Source organism: Dunckerocampus dactyliophorus, chromosome 4 (genome assembly GCF_027744805.1).
Source record: "Dunckerocampus dactyliophorus isolate RoL2022-P2 chromosome 4, RoL_Ddac_1.1, whole genome shotgun sequence".
Taxonomy (NCBI): Eukaryota; Metazoa; Chordata; class Actinopteri; order Syngnathiformes; family Syngnathidae; genus Dunckerocampus; species Dunckerocampus dactyliophorus.
In genome coordinates this window covers 32,377,532-32,392,865 of record NC_072822.1, presented here as the reverse complement: position 1 = coordinate 32,392,865, position 15,334 = coordinate 32,377,532, and the positions used below count along the sequence as shown (strand labels likewise).

Below are 15,334 nucleotides of genomic sequence, written 5' to 3'. Positions count from 1 at the left end.
GTTTGTCGAGGAAACTCGGAAGGCTTCCACCAGACGAGACCATTTTGTCAGATTCCACCCAGCTGTCGATCACTGCGACACCCGCTGGCCCCTGGGAAGTGCGCAAGAGACCCGAGTATCAGGAGCCGGTGGAAGAGTGCAGGAGGCATGGCCGGAGAACACGCTGCTTTATGCATTGTGCTCCCTTTGTAAGGTGTTGATGCTGCTGGGAAGGCAAAGAGGGTCCACGGAGGGCGCAGACACTGTCGCAGGGCATATTTTCCACAGCGTACCGCCACCTGCTCGGGTGGCACCAAACGTAAACACTTTCATTGGTCTTTGGTGAGCATCGCACGGTATCGGGCAAAACATGCCGGATGCTGTCAAACGACCTGCGTGAAGCTGCCTTTGCTGTCAACATGAGAAGGAGAAGTGCACCGCTCCCGGAGATACTGCAATACCAGGTCGATGCGTGGAGCGGACGGCGCAAGCCCCGAGCTCAGCTCCCTGTCCCAAAAAGCAATTTAATATTTGGTCCCCAGATAGGAGACATATCAGATATTAAACTGATAAGAACAGATACTACACTTGATCTTAGCCAAAAGGCCGAGAAGCGATAGCATTGAAAGCTCAGAGGGGAGCATGTCATTTCTGACAAAACAAGCTAAAGTCCCGGTTGCACACACTGACTCACGACGACCTCAAACGTCAACACGCTGTTAGATGTAGTTACATATAGGCGCCTCTCTTGGCACATGTTAGATAGTGTGACCGGAGCAGACTTGTGGACTCGCTGTATCTTTTCACTCGGCCTTGGCTTTTCTTTTCCACACCCTTTTGCACACTCATTATCGAGCGGCTCCAAGCAGCTAAGACCACCGGGGCACACATAGAGGCATAGGACAGGAGGTAAAAGCTAGGTAAAAGACGTCTGACCAGAAGTGCCTCGGACTTGCTCCTGCACCCGCTTAGAAGACGAGTCCCCGCAGCTGTGTATCATTCTTCCTGGTGCATTCAACTGTTGAAATTGAGCTATCGTTTCCGAGACTTATTTGGAAGCACGAAAGATAACGAACCAAAGACTTTTGATGCCAAACGACAACCCCGCGCGCACATTGTAAACAATAAAAAGATGCACCTGTGTTGTTTTGCAGCCATAATATCAAACCAGTGTTTCGTGACCCATTCGTTATTGAAGCTCATGCGGTGCACGTCGGTCTATGCATGAAGCGGCAATAAACTGATTTTACTCAGCCACATCAGAATAGTCCTCGGTAAGCACACAATGGAGGCCACAGTCCAATGTGAATATGTTTGAAACAGTGACGTGGACTCAGTACTCCAGTCTCCCCGTGGAATGCCTGCAGCAACTGGACTATGCCACTTGCTGTCGCTGTCTTTGCTCAGCATGAAGCCACAAGAGTGGAATGTGCAACACAGCCTCACTCTTTGACATAACGAGAGTACTGTCCTTATTAATCCTATCGCCAGTATGAGCAACTACAAAAGTATTTCAGTGTCATTTGGCTTGTGCATGTGATCGCGGGAGAGCGCCGACGCGGCATAATACAGAACGCATTCCCATAATGCATTGCTCCGGCGTCAGAAGATTGCGTGGAAACTAGCTGCGGCACTCAAACTTCTGGCTAATGAAGTAACAACTCTGGTAACAACAATGTCACATTTCCTTTGTCTGTTGCCCTTCACTTTTGCTCTACTTTCTGACATTTGGACCGCAGAGACGGCGGCGTCAGGGGAAAGATGTGAAGGCGAGACGCCACCGGGAAGTGTCCAGAAGGCCAGAGCGTCCAAAATCACAAGGCCGGTCGTGGCTGTAGGAGGTGCCTCCGAACGTGTGGCGTCCGTCGAGCGCAAGGGCAGATGCTGAACTTGGACACAGGTCCAGTGCGTGTGTTTGTTGTGAAGCAGCCGATGACACCACCACTTAGCATGCTGCGTGTGTGAGAGTCTCGTCTGAGTGAGACTCGTCCAACTCATACTTACCTGGCAGGGGAGATACCATGATCAAGAAGGTGGTTCACCCAGGGCGAGGCTCAGCCATTGCACATGGGTTGAGCTGACCCCTGCGAATTCCCCAAATGTGGGAATCTCGACTGCATAATTTGCGATAGTGGGGGACTGCGTTCGCGCTCTCCCCTGATGGCGTGTTTAAAACAACTTGCAGGTGCAGTCTTGCGCAAAGCTTCTGGGCTTGCGGCCACATCCCCGTTTGCGCAAGAGCGGGGAATGACGAGCCCAGAACTTCCAACGCCTACTGGGAAGGTCTGTACGACCACGGATGACAACCACCCAGCAATAAGGCTCGCCTGCACTCAGGCGGGAAAAGTGAAATAAGAATTTCTCCAGTAGCATTCTCACCCGGACAGAGAAAGCTGTGTCGGCCAAGTGAACTCAACTTTACCGGCACACCGGAACCGCTCCCCACAGTGGACCTCAACACAGCAACCAATTCGGTCGTCGGAAACAACCATCGACCTGAAGCCGAAGCAGATCAAATTGCTGTCGTTCTCGTCAGCAGCCTTCCCAGCGCCATGGTAACTGCTTCCGATCTTCCTGTCTTGGAGGAAGGAAGGAAAGTAAGGAAAGCAGCGAGACCCTTGAAGAAGAACCATGACACCGCGAGCTTACCAGGAGACAAGGGAAGATGCAGAGTCATCCTCAAAACCGCAGCTCGCAAGGCCAACCTAACGGCTCTGCTCGGTGACGACACTGAACACGAACGACCGAAGAGCAATCCCACCGGTGAATACAAGAAGATCACGGAATGTCTTCAGAGGCCGGGAAAAAAGAGGACGGTGTAGAGTGTCACACGTGCTACCTACCGCCTGCATCCCGGAGAAGTCACACCTTGCATTTACGGACTGCCCAAAATTCACAAGGCGGGAGGTCCACTCAGGCCTGTTGTTGCCAGCAGATTCGACTCTTCCACGGTCAGTATTGCCAAATACCCAGCCACCATTCTGGCCCCACTGCTTGGCAGTACCCCACCCCATGTCCACAGCTCCACAGACTTCACTAATGAGATTCAGACCCTCAGGTTATCTCCGGAAGAGACCCTGGTATGAGTCGACATCACCTCCCCGTTTACACCTATCTCCACCACTGCAGCAATAGACACTGGCAGAAGAAGGGCAACAGTAGCACTCCAGCCTCCAAGACACAAGCAACCTCACTCCAGAGCAAGTATATGATTTCCTGCAAATGTGCCTTAAGGGCACATGCTTGCAATTCCGTATGTGTTTCTACAGGCCAAGACATGGCTCTGCCGTGGGCTCACCGCTCTCAGCCATTGTGGCTATCGTGTACATGGAAGACGTGGAAAGAAAACTACGGGGATCCTGCACAGGAACTAAAGACAGCCACTGCTTCCGATGTGTGGATGACACGCGGGTTTGCCAATCTTCGGACTGTGAAGTGCGGCCGGGGATGGATGGAAGCCTCAACATTGAGGTCTACGGTAAACCTACCCGCGCTGGCCCGTTCCTACACTTGTACCGCCTTCGCACACTGGAACCCAAGCTAGGAGCTGTCAGAGCCGCAAACAACAGAGCAGAAAATAGCCCTAACCGAAGGAGCAGACACGCATTTTACAGGCTCTAACCACCTGTGGCTATCCCAAAGTGGCTCTATGTCAAATCCAGCAAAGGAAGGGCCACGACACCTGACCGCGAGAAGCAAAACAGAGGGCGGAAAGCCGCGGTCCCTTACTTGGTTGGTTTGTCGAGGAAACTCGGAAGGCTTCCACCAGACGAGACCATTTTGTCAGATTCCACCCAGCTGTCGATCACTGCGACACCCGCTGGCCCCTGGGAAGTGCGCAAGAGACCCGAGTATCAGGAGCCGGTGGAAGAGTGCAGGAGGCATGGCCGGAGAACACGCTGCTTTATGCATTGTGCTCCCTTTGTAAGGTGTTGATGCTGCTGGGAAGGCAAAGAGGGTCCACGGAGGGCGCAGACACTGTCGCAGGGCATATTTTCCACAGCGTACCGCCACCTGCTCGGGTGGCACCAAACGTAAACACTTTCATTGGTCTTTGGTGAGCATCGCACGGTATCGGGCAAAACATGCCGGATGCTGTCAAACGACCTGCGTGAAGCTGCCTTTGCTGTCAACATGAGAAGGAGAAGTGCACCGCTCCCGGAGATACTGCAATACCAGGTCGATGCGTGGAGCGGACGGCGCAAGCCCCGAGCTCAGCTCCCTGTCCCAAAAAGCAATTTAATATTTGGTCCCCAGATAGGAGACATATCAGATATTAAACTGATAAGAACAGATTTTTTTTTTTTTTTTTTTAACATGTTTATTGTCACTGTTACAAAAAATTTACCACATTTCAAAACATTTTTTAAAGATGCCTTTTAAAATTCAATTATTTACAACACCAATAATTTAAGTAAAAATAAAATCAGTAAAAATTCTGTAAAATTAAAAGTGTTGCAGGCAGCAAAATGTGTAAAATTTATACAGACCATTTTAAAAAGTCATAATAAGCTTCAGTGTCGTCTGTTGCACAGGAGTGCAGTGAGTCCTTATCAATAGGGAGTTCACCCCACTCTCCCAGACAGTAATTCTCCAGGACGCTGCCAGGACGTCCCGAGGCCCTCATCCTTCTTCATTTCTCCCTCCTTCCTCTCCCGGAGAGCCAGGCCGTCGTTGCCGAGACCTTTGCTGTGAAGCTCCGGGTGCCACCTCCGGGTGGGCACAGACGACTCTTCTTTGTGACTGTGTCCTTGGCCCGCCGCTTGCAGCTGTCAGAGTCGCTGCAGCCATTCGGATCACAGCCACGGGGGGGGTCTGTCTGTGCCTCCTTACCAGCAAGTTGCGGGAGGTCCAGATGGCGTCTTTGATAGCGGCGAGGGCGAGCCACTGCTTTTCAAACTCCTTGCAGTTTAACTTCTGGTGGCTCGCCCCATAGAGCACGAGCTGTGCGTTTAGGACCTCCCTTGCTGGCAAGTCCGGGAAATTTAGGTCGCCGGCTGTCGCCCACAGGTCTCTGGCAGCACTGCACTCCCAGAGGAGATGCCGCACCGTCTCAGGGGCACCACAACCCGGTCGGGGACAAGTTGAGTTTGCTGCCATTCCTCGGGAGTGCATAACGGACCTGACTGGGAGGACCTCGTGGGCCACCATCCATGCCAGGTCCCGAAGTCTGTTTGGGAGAGCCGGGTGGTTGACGTTGCGCCAAACATCTGTGGGCTCGCCGAGTGCGAGCCCGCGCACTGGACTCACTGGATCCCGCTCCTGCACAACAGAAACGACAGAGCGATGATTTTTTAAAACGTCAAAAGTTTCTTTTTCCAGATTAAAATGTCTTAAAAAGGTCCTTATAAAAGCATATGCTGGTGGTAAATTAAAGGAAACAGGTACAGTTTGATCTAAGGGGATCAGTTTGAGCCGTCTTAAGTAGGAGCCCATCCAGTATCGTGCCAGCGCTTTTGTTTTGGGATTACTGGATGGGCTCATCGCACTCATCAGGTGTAGGGACGTGTATCTCGCTCCAAGGAATATTTGGAGGTCTGGCACTCCTTTTCCTCCTTTTCCTTTTGATTTTTTCATGACTTCTCTCCTCACTCTCTCCCACTTGGAGCCCCAAAGGAAGTAAAAAATGGCTCGGTCCAGGTCTACAAGAACGTTTCTTTTGGGGGTAAAAACAGAGCTGATCAATAAAAGCAAAGGTAAAATCACAGCTTTTATGATTAAAACCTTTCCTTCCAGGGTCAGCTGTCTCAGTCCCCAAAACCCCAGTCTTTGCCTAACTTTCCCTACCACGTCGCCCCAATTTGTTTCACCTCCCCCGTCCTTGCCAAATTTAATTCCCAGTATTTTTTGGTCAGTCTGTGTCACAGTCAGGGGAAGTCCCGTCTTCTCCGATTCCGTCCAGGGTCCATAAAACTGGGCTTGGGTCTTTTCTCTATTGAGTTTTGACCCAGAGGCCCGTCCATAAAAGTCAGTCAGGTCCAGTGCTCTTTTAACAGATAAAATATCCGTGCATAAAATGTTCAAATCGTCCATATATAAAATACATTTTGGTACGAGTCCCCCTGGAATAGTCGCCCCTTTAATCCATCTGTCCCTTCTCAAAATCTGTGCCAGAGGTTCTATACATAAAACATACAGGAGGGCAGATAACGGGCATCCCTGACGGACACCGCAGTTAATTTGGACTGCTTTTGTCAGATTCCCGTTAACCACAAATTTGCTGGTAATATCCCGGTACAGCAGTCCCACCCACGCTACGAATCTTTCCGGAAAACCCATTCTTTGCAGTACCCTAAAAAGGTACTGGTGCGAGACCCGATCAAAGGCTTTCTCAAAGTCTAAATTTAGGACTACTAACCGAATGTTTCTGTCTCTCGCAAGACAGATGGTGTCACGAATCAGCATGAGGCTGTCTGTGATCTTCCTCCCTGGGATGGCACAGGTTTGATCCGGGTCAATCAAGTCATCTAAAAACATGGACATACGTGTCGCTAAAAGTTTACTAAAAATTTTGCAGTCACAGTTTAAAAGGGTAATAGGTCTCCAATTTTTAAGATCGGTCTTGTCTTTTGTCTTATAAAGGAGTGTCACTATCCCTACTCTAAAACTGTCAGGTAGTCGGCTACTTTGTTCAAATTCCTTAAAAACAGCGAGTAACTCTGGTGCTAAAATATCCCAAAAAGTTAAATAAAATTCCAAGGGGAGCCCATCCTCACCTGGGGACTTCCCCTTCTTAAAAGCCACGACGCATTTATTTAACTCTTTGAGAGTAAAATCCTGTTTTAAAAGCACATTTTCGCTCACTGATTTTTCAATAAAACCTAAAACTTCTAAAATAGCTTCAGGCTTTGTATTTTTAGTTGCATAGAGTTCTTGATAAAAGCGTTCTATTGTTTCATTTATTTCAGTTGTTGTTTCCACTATGCGCCCTTCTTTATTTTGTAATTTTAAAATACCTCCTGGCTTGCTTAGGATTTTTTTAAAGAAATAGCGGGTGCATTTTTCCCCTTCTTCTATTTCTTTTTCCTTGCTCCTTAAGATAACACCTTTACTTTTGATTTTTGCTAGAGTAGCCATTTCATTTTTTACCTGCTTGATTTCTTCCTTGAAATTCAGCCCTTTTAGTGTTAAGTTAAAATAACGTTGTAAGCGTTTTTGCAGTCCTATCATGTATCTTTTTTCTTTGTAAGATTTTTTCCGTCCTGCTTGTTGAAAGAAAAGCCGGGTCCTTAACTTCACCATTTCCCACCACTGTGCTCGTGAAACATGCAAGTCTTGAAGGGTCTGCCAGTCCTTGAACCGCTCCCTGTACTGACTGACCAAGTCTTGATCTTCCAGCAGGGAGCAATTCAGTTTCCACGGACCTCTTCCCACTACCACACCCGAGGGGAGTGAGAGAGTGCAGGAGAGAATCAGGTGATCAGAGAAAAAGACAGGGGTCAATCTAGCATCAGTAGGTGGCCAATCCCGTGTGAATATGTAATCTATGCGAGAGGCTCTGGTGCTGTCGCCACTGAACCAGGTGAAGCCCTCCTCTCTAGGATGCATGGCTTTATAACAATCGTGCAGTTTGAAATCCCTACTCATGGCTTGTAATAAAACCGATGTTTTATCAACTTTAAAATCTTCTCCCGCCCCCCTTCTGTCTTTCCTGCTTAAAATGCAATTAAAATCCCCCCCCACCACTATAGGTACCCGGCCTAACATGTGGGACTGCAAGTTTTCTAAAAAATCATACCTTTCATTTTTTTCGTTAAAACCATAAATATTTAAGAGGTTAAAATCCTGTCCCATAAAAGTCAAGTGTGCTGATAGTGCTCGTCCCTCTCTCACCACGGTGCTCCCCTTCACCGTAACGTGGGGGTTGTTGATTAAAATGGCCACTCCGTCATTTTTGTTCTCATTTGACCCGCTCCATAAGGATGTTTGTGGCCACATTTCCTCCCACTGTTTGTAGCTTTTTAAAAAGGGTAAACCACATTCTTGTAATAGAAACACATCTGACTTAAAAGTTTGAAGGAAGGATAAAACACTCTGAGCTCTAACTTTCGACTTCACACTTCTCACATTGATGGTGGAGAAGGTGAGAGTCACAAGTATGATTTTTTTTTTTTTTTTTTTTTTTTAAAACCAATAAACAACTAAAAGGGCCTAAAAAAAATAAATAAATGAATAAAAAAACAACTTAAAATTTAAACTGTGACTAAGAAATATCTTGTGAATGAAGCTCCTCCTTCACTCCAGTTGGTGAGGGCTGGAGGGGGAGGGGCTCCCTTCCCTGTCGGCGTCTGGGTGTCGGTCTTTCCTGGAGTCTATCATTCAAAGTCCTCTTCGCCCTTGGGGTTGACTGCAAAACGATATTTAAAAAGGACAGTTCATTTGGTGAGCCTGAGGGGAAGACCCGCGGCTCCTCCATAGAACTGTCTGAGAGGACCTCTGGCCTTCCCCTCTTTTCTGATAATAGAGAAGAGTCAGAAGACAGCTCTGAAGCAAGTCTTTTGGCCTTTTGGGCATTTGGAATGGTGTCTTCTTCCACACTCTCTGATATTTCTTGGCTGCTGTCCAGGTGAGTGCACCCCTCACTTGGCAACAGGCCACTTTGAGTCGTGGTTTCCTGGGCTTCTGTAGGCTCCGCCCTCTCTCCCGCCTCACCTGATTCCTCTCCTCCAATCACAGGTTTTGGCGGGAGATTTGAATTTTCAACAGTTTCAGAGGCCTTTTGGGCCCTCACATTTTCCTCTCCTATTTCCTCATTTTGTTTTCCTTTCCCAGCCTTCAGCTTGTTGGCAAATGATTTTGGGCAGTCTCTGAAGAGATGATTTGAATCTCCACAGAGGTTGCACCTTCTGCCATTGGTACATTGTTCAAAAGTGTGACCAATTTCTCTACATTTTCGACACACAGTCTGCTGACATGCCTCTGCCAGGTGCCCGTGCTCTCCACACTTGCGGCAGAGCTTGGGCTGACCCTGGTAGTGTATGTAGCCTCGGTTTTCTCCCAGAACTATCATCGATGGGAGATGTTTCAGGCCCTGGAAGCCCTGAGGGTCCTGCCATTGTTGGATGGGGACCCTCCAGGCACAATTCCAGATGCCGTCTTCGTCTCTCACCTTCATAGCCTGGCCTTTAACCGTGCAATATCTTCCCAGCCAAAAACAAATGTCGTCTGCGGTCACTGTCTCATTAAACATTCGGACAATAACAGTTTTAGCAGCATTGTCAGTCAGTTTTTCCACATTGAACACAGACAACTGGGGTTTAGCATCCTCATACCTTTGCCAAAAATCTCTCAGAGTTGCAGCAGACTGAAAACTTACATCAAAGCCTTTGTGAAAAGGCAGTGTCAAAATGCAATTCAGATCTTCCGGTTTGAATTTCAGGGTCTGTTGGATGATTTTCCGGGAAAAGTCCAATCTGGACATTCCAACTTCTTCACCATCCACTTGCTTGAGTGTAAAACGCACGCTGTGGTGCCTCCGCATACCGGCATGGCTAGCCGACATGATGGAGGCACCACCAGCTAAAATGAAAAAAGTATGCAATAAATACAATTAAAACAACAGATAAATAACTAAAAACCAATTAGAAAAAATTTACTTACCTTTAGTTGCTGTGAAAACAATAAAGTTATAATGCACTGTAAAGTGCCAAGAATGTCCTCCCAATGACTGGTAGAATCCTATGCCACAAAAGCATACAATTCCCCACCCGTAGGAGGTGACCGCAGTCTTAGCCAAAAGGCCGAGAAGCGATAGCATTGAAAGCTCAGAGGGGAGCATGTCATTTCTGACAAAACAAGCTAAAGTCCCGGTTGCACACACTGACTCACGACGACCTCAAACGTCAACACGCTGTTAGATGTAGTTACATATAGGCGCCTCTCTTGGCACATGTTAGATAGTGTGACCGGAGCAGACTTGTGGACTCGCTGTATCTTTTCACTCGGCCTTGGCTTTTCTTTTCCACACCCTTTTGCACACTCATTATCGAGCGGCTCCAAGCAGCTAAGACCACCGGGGCACACATAGAGGCATAGGACAGGAGGTAAAAGCTAGGTAAAAGACGTCTGACCAGAAGTGCCTCGGACTTGCTCCTGCACCCGCTTAGAAGACGAGTCCCCGCAGCTGTGTATCATTCTTCCTGGTGCATTCAACTGTTGAAATTGAGCTATCGTTTCCGAGACTTATTTGGAAGCACGAAAGATAACGAACCAAAGACTTTTGATGCCAAACGACAACCCCGCGCGCACATTGTAAACAATAAAAAGATGCACCTGTGTTGTTTTGCAGCCATAATATCAAACCAGTGTTTCGTGACCCATTCGTTATTGAAGCTCATGCGGTGCACGTCGGTCTATGCATGAAGCGGCAATAAACTGATTTTACTCAGCCACATCAGAATAGTCCTCGGTAAGCACACAATGGAGGCCACAGTCCAATGTGAATATGTTTGAAACAGTGACGTGGACTCAGTACTCCAGTCTCCCCGTGGAATGCCTGCAGCAACTGGACTATGCCACTTGCTGTCGCTGTCTTTGCTCAGCATGAAGCCACAAGAGTGGAATGTGCAACACAGCCTCACTCTTTGACATAACGAGAGTACTGTCCTTATTAATCCTATCGCCAGTATGAGCAACTACAAAAGTATTTCAGTGTCATTTGGCTTGTGCATGTGATCGCGGGAGAGCGCCGACGCGGCATAATACAGAACGCATTCCCATAATGCATTGCTCCGGCGTCAGAAGATTGCGTGGAAACTAGCTGCGGCACTCAAACTTCTGGCTAATGAAGTAACAACTCTGGTAACAACAATGTCACATTTCCTTTGTCTGTTGCCCTTCACTTTTGCTCTACTTTCTGACATTTGGACCGCAGAGACGGCGGCGTCAGGGGAAAGATGTGAAGGCGAGACGCCACCGGGAAGTGTCCAGAAGGCCAGAGCGTCCAAAATCACAAGGCCGGTCGTGGCTGTAGGAGGTGCCTCCGAACGTGTGGCGTCCGTCGAGCGCAAGGGCAGATGCTGAACTTGGACACAGGTCCAGTGCGTGTGTTTGTTGTGAAGCAGCCGATGACACCACCACTTAGCATGCTGCGTGTGTGAGAGTCTCGTCTGAGTGAGACTCGTCCAACTCATACTTACCTGGCAGGGGAGATACCATGATCAAGAAGGTGGTTCACCCAGGGCGAGGCTCAGCCATTGCACATGGGTTGAGCTGACCCCTGCGAATTCCCCAAATGTGGGAATCTCGACTGCATAATTTGCGATAGTGGGGGACTGCGTTCGCGCTCTCCCCTGATGGCGTGTTTAAAACAACTTGCAGGTGCAGTCTTGCGCAAAGCTTCTGGGCTTGCGGCCACATCCCCGTTTGCGCAAGAGCGGGGAATGACGAGCCCAGAACTTCCAACGCCTACTGGGAAGGTCTGTACGACCACGGATGACAACCACCCAGCAATAAGGCTCGCCTGCACTCAGGCGGGAAAAGTGAAATAAGAATTTCTCCAGTAGCATTCTCACCCGGACAGAGAAAGCTGTGTCGGCCAAGTGAACTCAACTTTACCGGCACACCGGAACCGCTCCCCACAGTGGACCTCAACACAGCAACCAATTCGGTCGTCGGAAACAACCATCGACCTGAAGCCGAAGCAGATCAAATTGCTGTCGTTCTCGTCAGCAGCCTTCCCAGCGCCATGGTAACTGCTTCCGATCTTCCTGTCTTGGAGGAAGGAAGGAAAGTAAGGAAAGCAGCGAGACCCTTGAAGAAGAACCATGACACGGCGAGCTTACCAGGAGACAAGGGAAGATGCAGAGTCATCCTCAAAACCGCAGCTCGCAAGGCCAACCTAACGGCTCTGCTCGGTGACGACACTGAACACGAACGACCGAAGAGCAATCCCACCGGTGAATACAAGAAGATCACGGAATGTCTTCAGAGGCCGGGAAAAAAGAGGACGGTGTAGAGTGTCACACGTGCTACCTACCGCCTGCATCCCGGAGAAGTCACACCTTGCATTTACGGACTGCCCAAAATTCACAAGGCGGGAGGTCCACTCAGGCCTGTTGTTGCCAGCAGATTCGACTCTTCCACGGTCAGTATTGCCAAATACCCAGCCACCATTCTGGCCCCACTGCTTGGCAGTACCCCACCCCATGTCCACAGCTCCACAGACTTCACTAATGAGATTCAGACCCTCAGGTTATCTCCGGAAGAGACCCTGGTATGAGTCGACATCACCTCCCCGTTTACACCTATCTCCACCACTGCAGCAATAGACACTGGCAGAAGAAGGGCAACAGTAGCACTCCAGCCTCCAAGACACAAGCAACCTCACTCCAGAGCAAGTATATGATTTCCTGCAAATGTGCCTTAAGGGCACATGCTTGCAATTCCGTATGTGTTTCTACAGGCCAAGACATGGCTCTGCCGTGGGCTCACCGCTCTCAGCCATTGTGGCTATCGTGTACATGGAAGACGTGGAAAGAAAACTACGGGGATCCTGCACAGGAACTAAAGACAGCCACTGCTTCCGATGTGTGGATGACACGCGGGTTTGCCAATCTTCGGACTGTGAAGTGCGGCCGGGGATGGATGGAAGCCTCAACATTGAGGTCTACGGTAAACCTACCCGCGCTGGCCCGTTCCTACACTTGTACCGCCTTCGCACACTGGAACCCAAGCTAGGAGCTGTCAGAGCCGCAAACAACAGAGCAGAAAATAGCCCTAACCGAAGGAGCAGACACGCATTTTACAGGCTCTAACCACCTGTGGCTATCCCAAAGTGGCTCTATGTCAAATCCAGCAAAGGAAGGGCCACGACACCTGACCGCGAGAAGCAAAACAGAGGGCGGAAAGCCGCGGTCCCTTACTTGGTTGGTTTGTCGAGGAAACTCGGAAGGCTTCCACCAGACGAGACCATTTTGTCAGATTCCACCCAGCTGTCGATCACTGCGACACCCGCTGGCCCCTGGGAAGTGCGCAAGAGACCCGAGTATCAGGAGCCGGTGGAAGAGTGCAGGAGGCATGGCCGGAGAACACGCTGCTTTATGCATTGTGCTCCCTTTGTAAGGTGTTGATGCTGCTGGGAAGGCAAAGAGGGTCCACGGAGGGCGCAGACACTGTCGCAGGGCATATTTTCCACAGCGTACCGCCACCTGCTCGGGTGGCACCAAACGTAAACACTTTCATTGGTCTTTGGTGAGCATCGCACGGTATCGGGCAAAACATGCCGGATGCTGTCAAACGACCTGCGTGAAGCTGCCTTTGCTGTCAACATGAGAAGGAGAAGTGCACCGCTCCCGGAGATACTGCAATACCAGGTCGATGCGTGGAGCGGACGGCGCAAGCCCCGAGCTCAGCTCCCTGTCCCAAAAAGCAATTTAATATTTGGTCCCCAGATAGGAGACATATCAGATATTAAACTGATAAGAACAGATTTTTTTTTTTTTTTTTTTTTTTTTTTTTTTAACGTGTTTATTGTCACTGTTACAAAAAATTTACTACATTTCAAAACATTTTTTTAAAGATGCCTTTTAAAATTCAATTATTTACAACACCAATAATTTAAGTAAAAATAAAATCAGTAAAAATTCTGTAAAATTAAAAGTGTTGCAGGCAGCAAAATGTGTAAAATTTGTACAGACCATTTTAAAAAGTCATAATAAGCTTCAGTGTCGTCTGTTGCACAGGAGTGCAGTGAGTCCTGATCAATAGTGAGTTCACCCCACTCTCCCAGACAGTAATTCTCCAGGACGCTGCCAGGACGTCCCGAGGCCCTCATCCTTCTTCATTTCTCCCTCCTTCCTCTCCCGGAGAGCCAGGCCGTCGCTGCCGAGACCTTTGCTGTGAAGCTCCGGGTGCCACCTCCGGGTGGGCACAGACGACTCTTCTTTGTGACTGTGTCCTTGGCCCGCCGCTTGCAGCTGTCAGAGTCGCTGCAGCCATTCGGATCACAGCCACGGGGGGGGTCTGTCTGTGCCTCCTTACCAGCAAGTTGCGGGAGGTCCAGATGGCGTCTTTGATGGCGGCGAGGGCGAGCCACTGCTTTTCAAACTCCTTGCAGTTTAACTTCTGGTGGCTCGCCCCATAGAGCACGAGCTGTGCGTTTAGGACCTCCCTTGCTGGCAAGTCCGGGAAATTTAGGTCGCCGGCTGTCGCCCACAGGTCTCTGGCAGCACTGCACTCCCAGAGGAGATGCCTCACCGTCTCAGGGGCGCCACAACCCGGTCGGGGACAAGTTGAGTTTGCTGCCATTCCTCGGGAGTGCATAACGGACCTGACTGGGAGGACCTCGTGGGCCACCATCCATGCCAGGTCCCGGAGTCTGTTTGGGAGAGCCGGGTGGTTGACGTTGCGCCAAACATCTGTGGGCTCGCCAAGTGCGAGCCCGCGCACTGGACTCACTGGATCCCGCTCCTGCACAACAGAAACGACAGAGCGATGATTTTTTAAAACGTCAAAAGTTTCTTTTTCCAGATTAAAATGTCTTAAAAAGGTCCTTATAAAAGCATATGCTGGTGGTAAATTAAAGGAAACAGGTACAGTTTGATCTAAGGGGATCAGTTTGAGCCGTCTTAAGTAGGAGCCCATCCAGTATCGTGCCAGCGCTTTTGTTTTGGGATTACTGGATGGGCTCATCGCACTCATCAGGTGTAGGGACGTGTATCTCGCTCCAAGGAATATTTGGAGGTCTGGCACTCCTTTTCCTCCTTTTCCTTTTGATTTTTTCATGACTTCTCTCCTCACTCTCTCCCACTTGGAGCCCCAAAGGAAGTAAAAAATGGCTCGGTCCAGGTCTAAAAGAACGTTTCTTTTGGGGGTAAAAACAGAGCTGATCAATAAAAGCAAAGGTAAAATCACAGCTTTTATGATTAAAACCTTTCCTTCCAGGGTCAGCTGTCTCAGTCCCCAAAACCCCAGTCTTTGCCTAACTTTCCCTACCACGTCGCCCCAATTTGTTTCACCTCCCCCGTCCTTGCCAAATTTAATTCCCAGTATTTTTTGGTCAGTCTGTGTCACAGTCAGGGGAAGTCCCGTCTTCTCCGATTCCGTCCAGGGTCCATAAAACTGGGCTTGGGTCTTTTCTCTATTGAGTTTTGACCCAGAGGCCCGTCCATAAAAGTCAGTCAGGTCCAGTGCTCTTTTAACAGATAAAATATCCGTGCATAAAATGTTCAAATCGTCCATATATAAAATACATTTTGGTACGAGTCCCCCTGGAATAGTCGCCCCTTTAATCCATCTGTCCCTTCTCAAAATCTGTGCCAGAGGTTCTATACATAAAACATACAGGAGGGCAGATAACGGGCATCCCTGACGGACACCGCAGTTAATTTGGACTGCTTTTGTCAGATTCCCGTTT

The 15,334-nt window shown here is 49.2% G+C and overlaps 3 non-coding genes and 2 pseudogenes across 3 annotated transcripts; 2 read left to right on the top strand and 3 right to left on the bottom strand.

The window, feature by feature from the left end:
* Positions 1-406: 406 nt before the first annotated feature.
* Positions 407-597, bottom strand: LOC129180607 (U2 spliceosomal RNA). The gene has a single exon (XR_008570233.1). It is a non-coding gene; the product is annotated as a U2 spliceosomal RNA (small nuclear RNA).
* A 1,378-nt stretch (positions 598-1,975) lies between these two features.
* On the top strand, positions 1,976-2,139 carry LOC129180552 (U1 spliceosomal RNA). The gene has a single exon (XR_008570183.1). It is a non-coding gene; the product is annotated as a U1 spliceosomal RNA (small nuclear RNA).
* Positions 2,140-4,121: 1,982 nt separating this feature from the next.
* On the bottom strand, positions 4,122-4,325 carry LOC129180646 (U2 spliceosomal RNA; annotated as a pseudogene).
* A 6,784-nt stretch (positions 4,326-11,109) lies between these two features.
* Positions 11,110-11,273, top strand: LOC129180551 (U1 spliceosomal RNA). Its single transcript, XR_008570182.1, has one exon. It is a non-coding gene; the product is annotated as a U1 spliceosomal RNA (small nuclear RNA).
* Positions 11,274-13,255: 1,982 nt separating this feature from the next.
* LOC129180666 (U2 spliceosomal RNA) lies at positions 13,256-13,471 on the bottom strand (annotated as a pseudogene).
* Between the last annotated feature and the right edge of the window lie 1,863 nt (positions 13,472-15,334).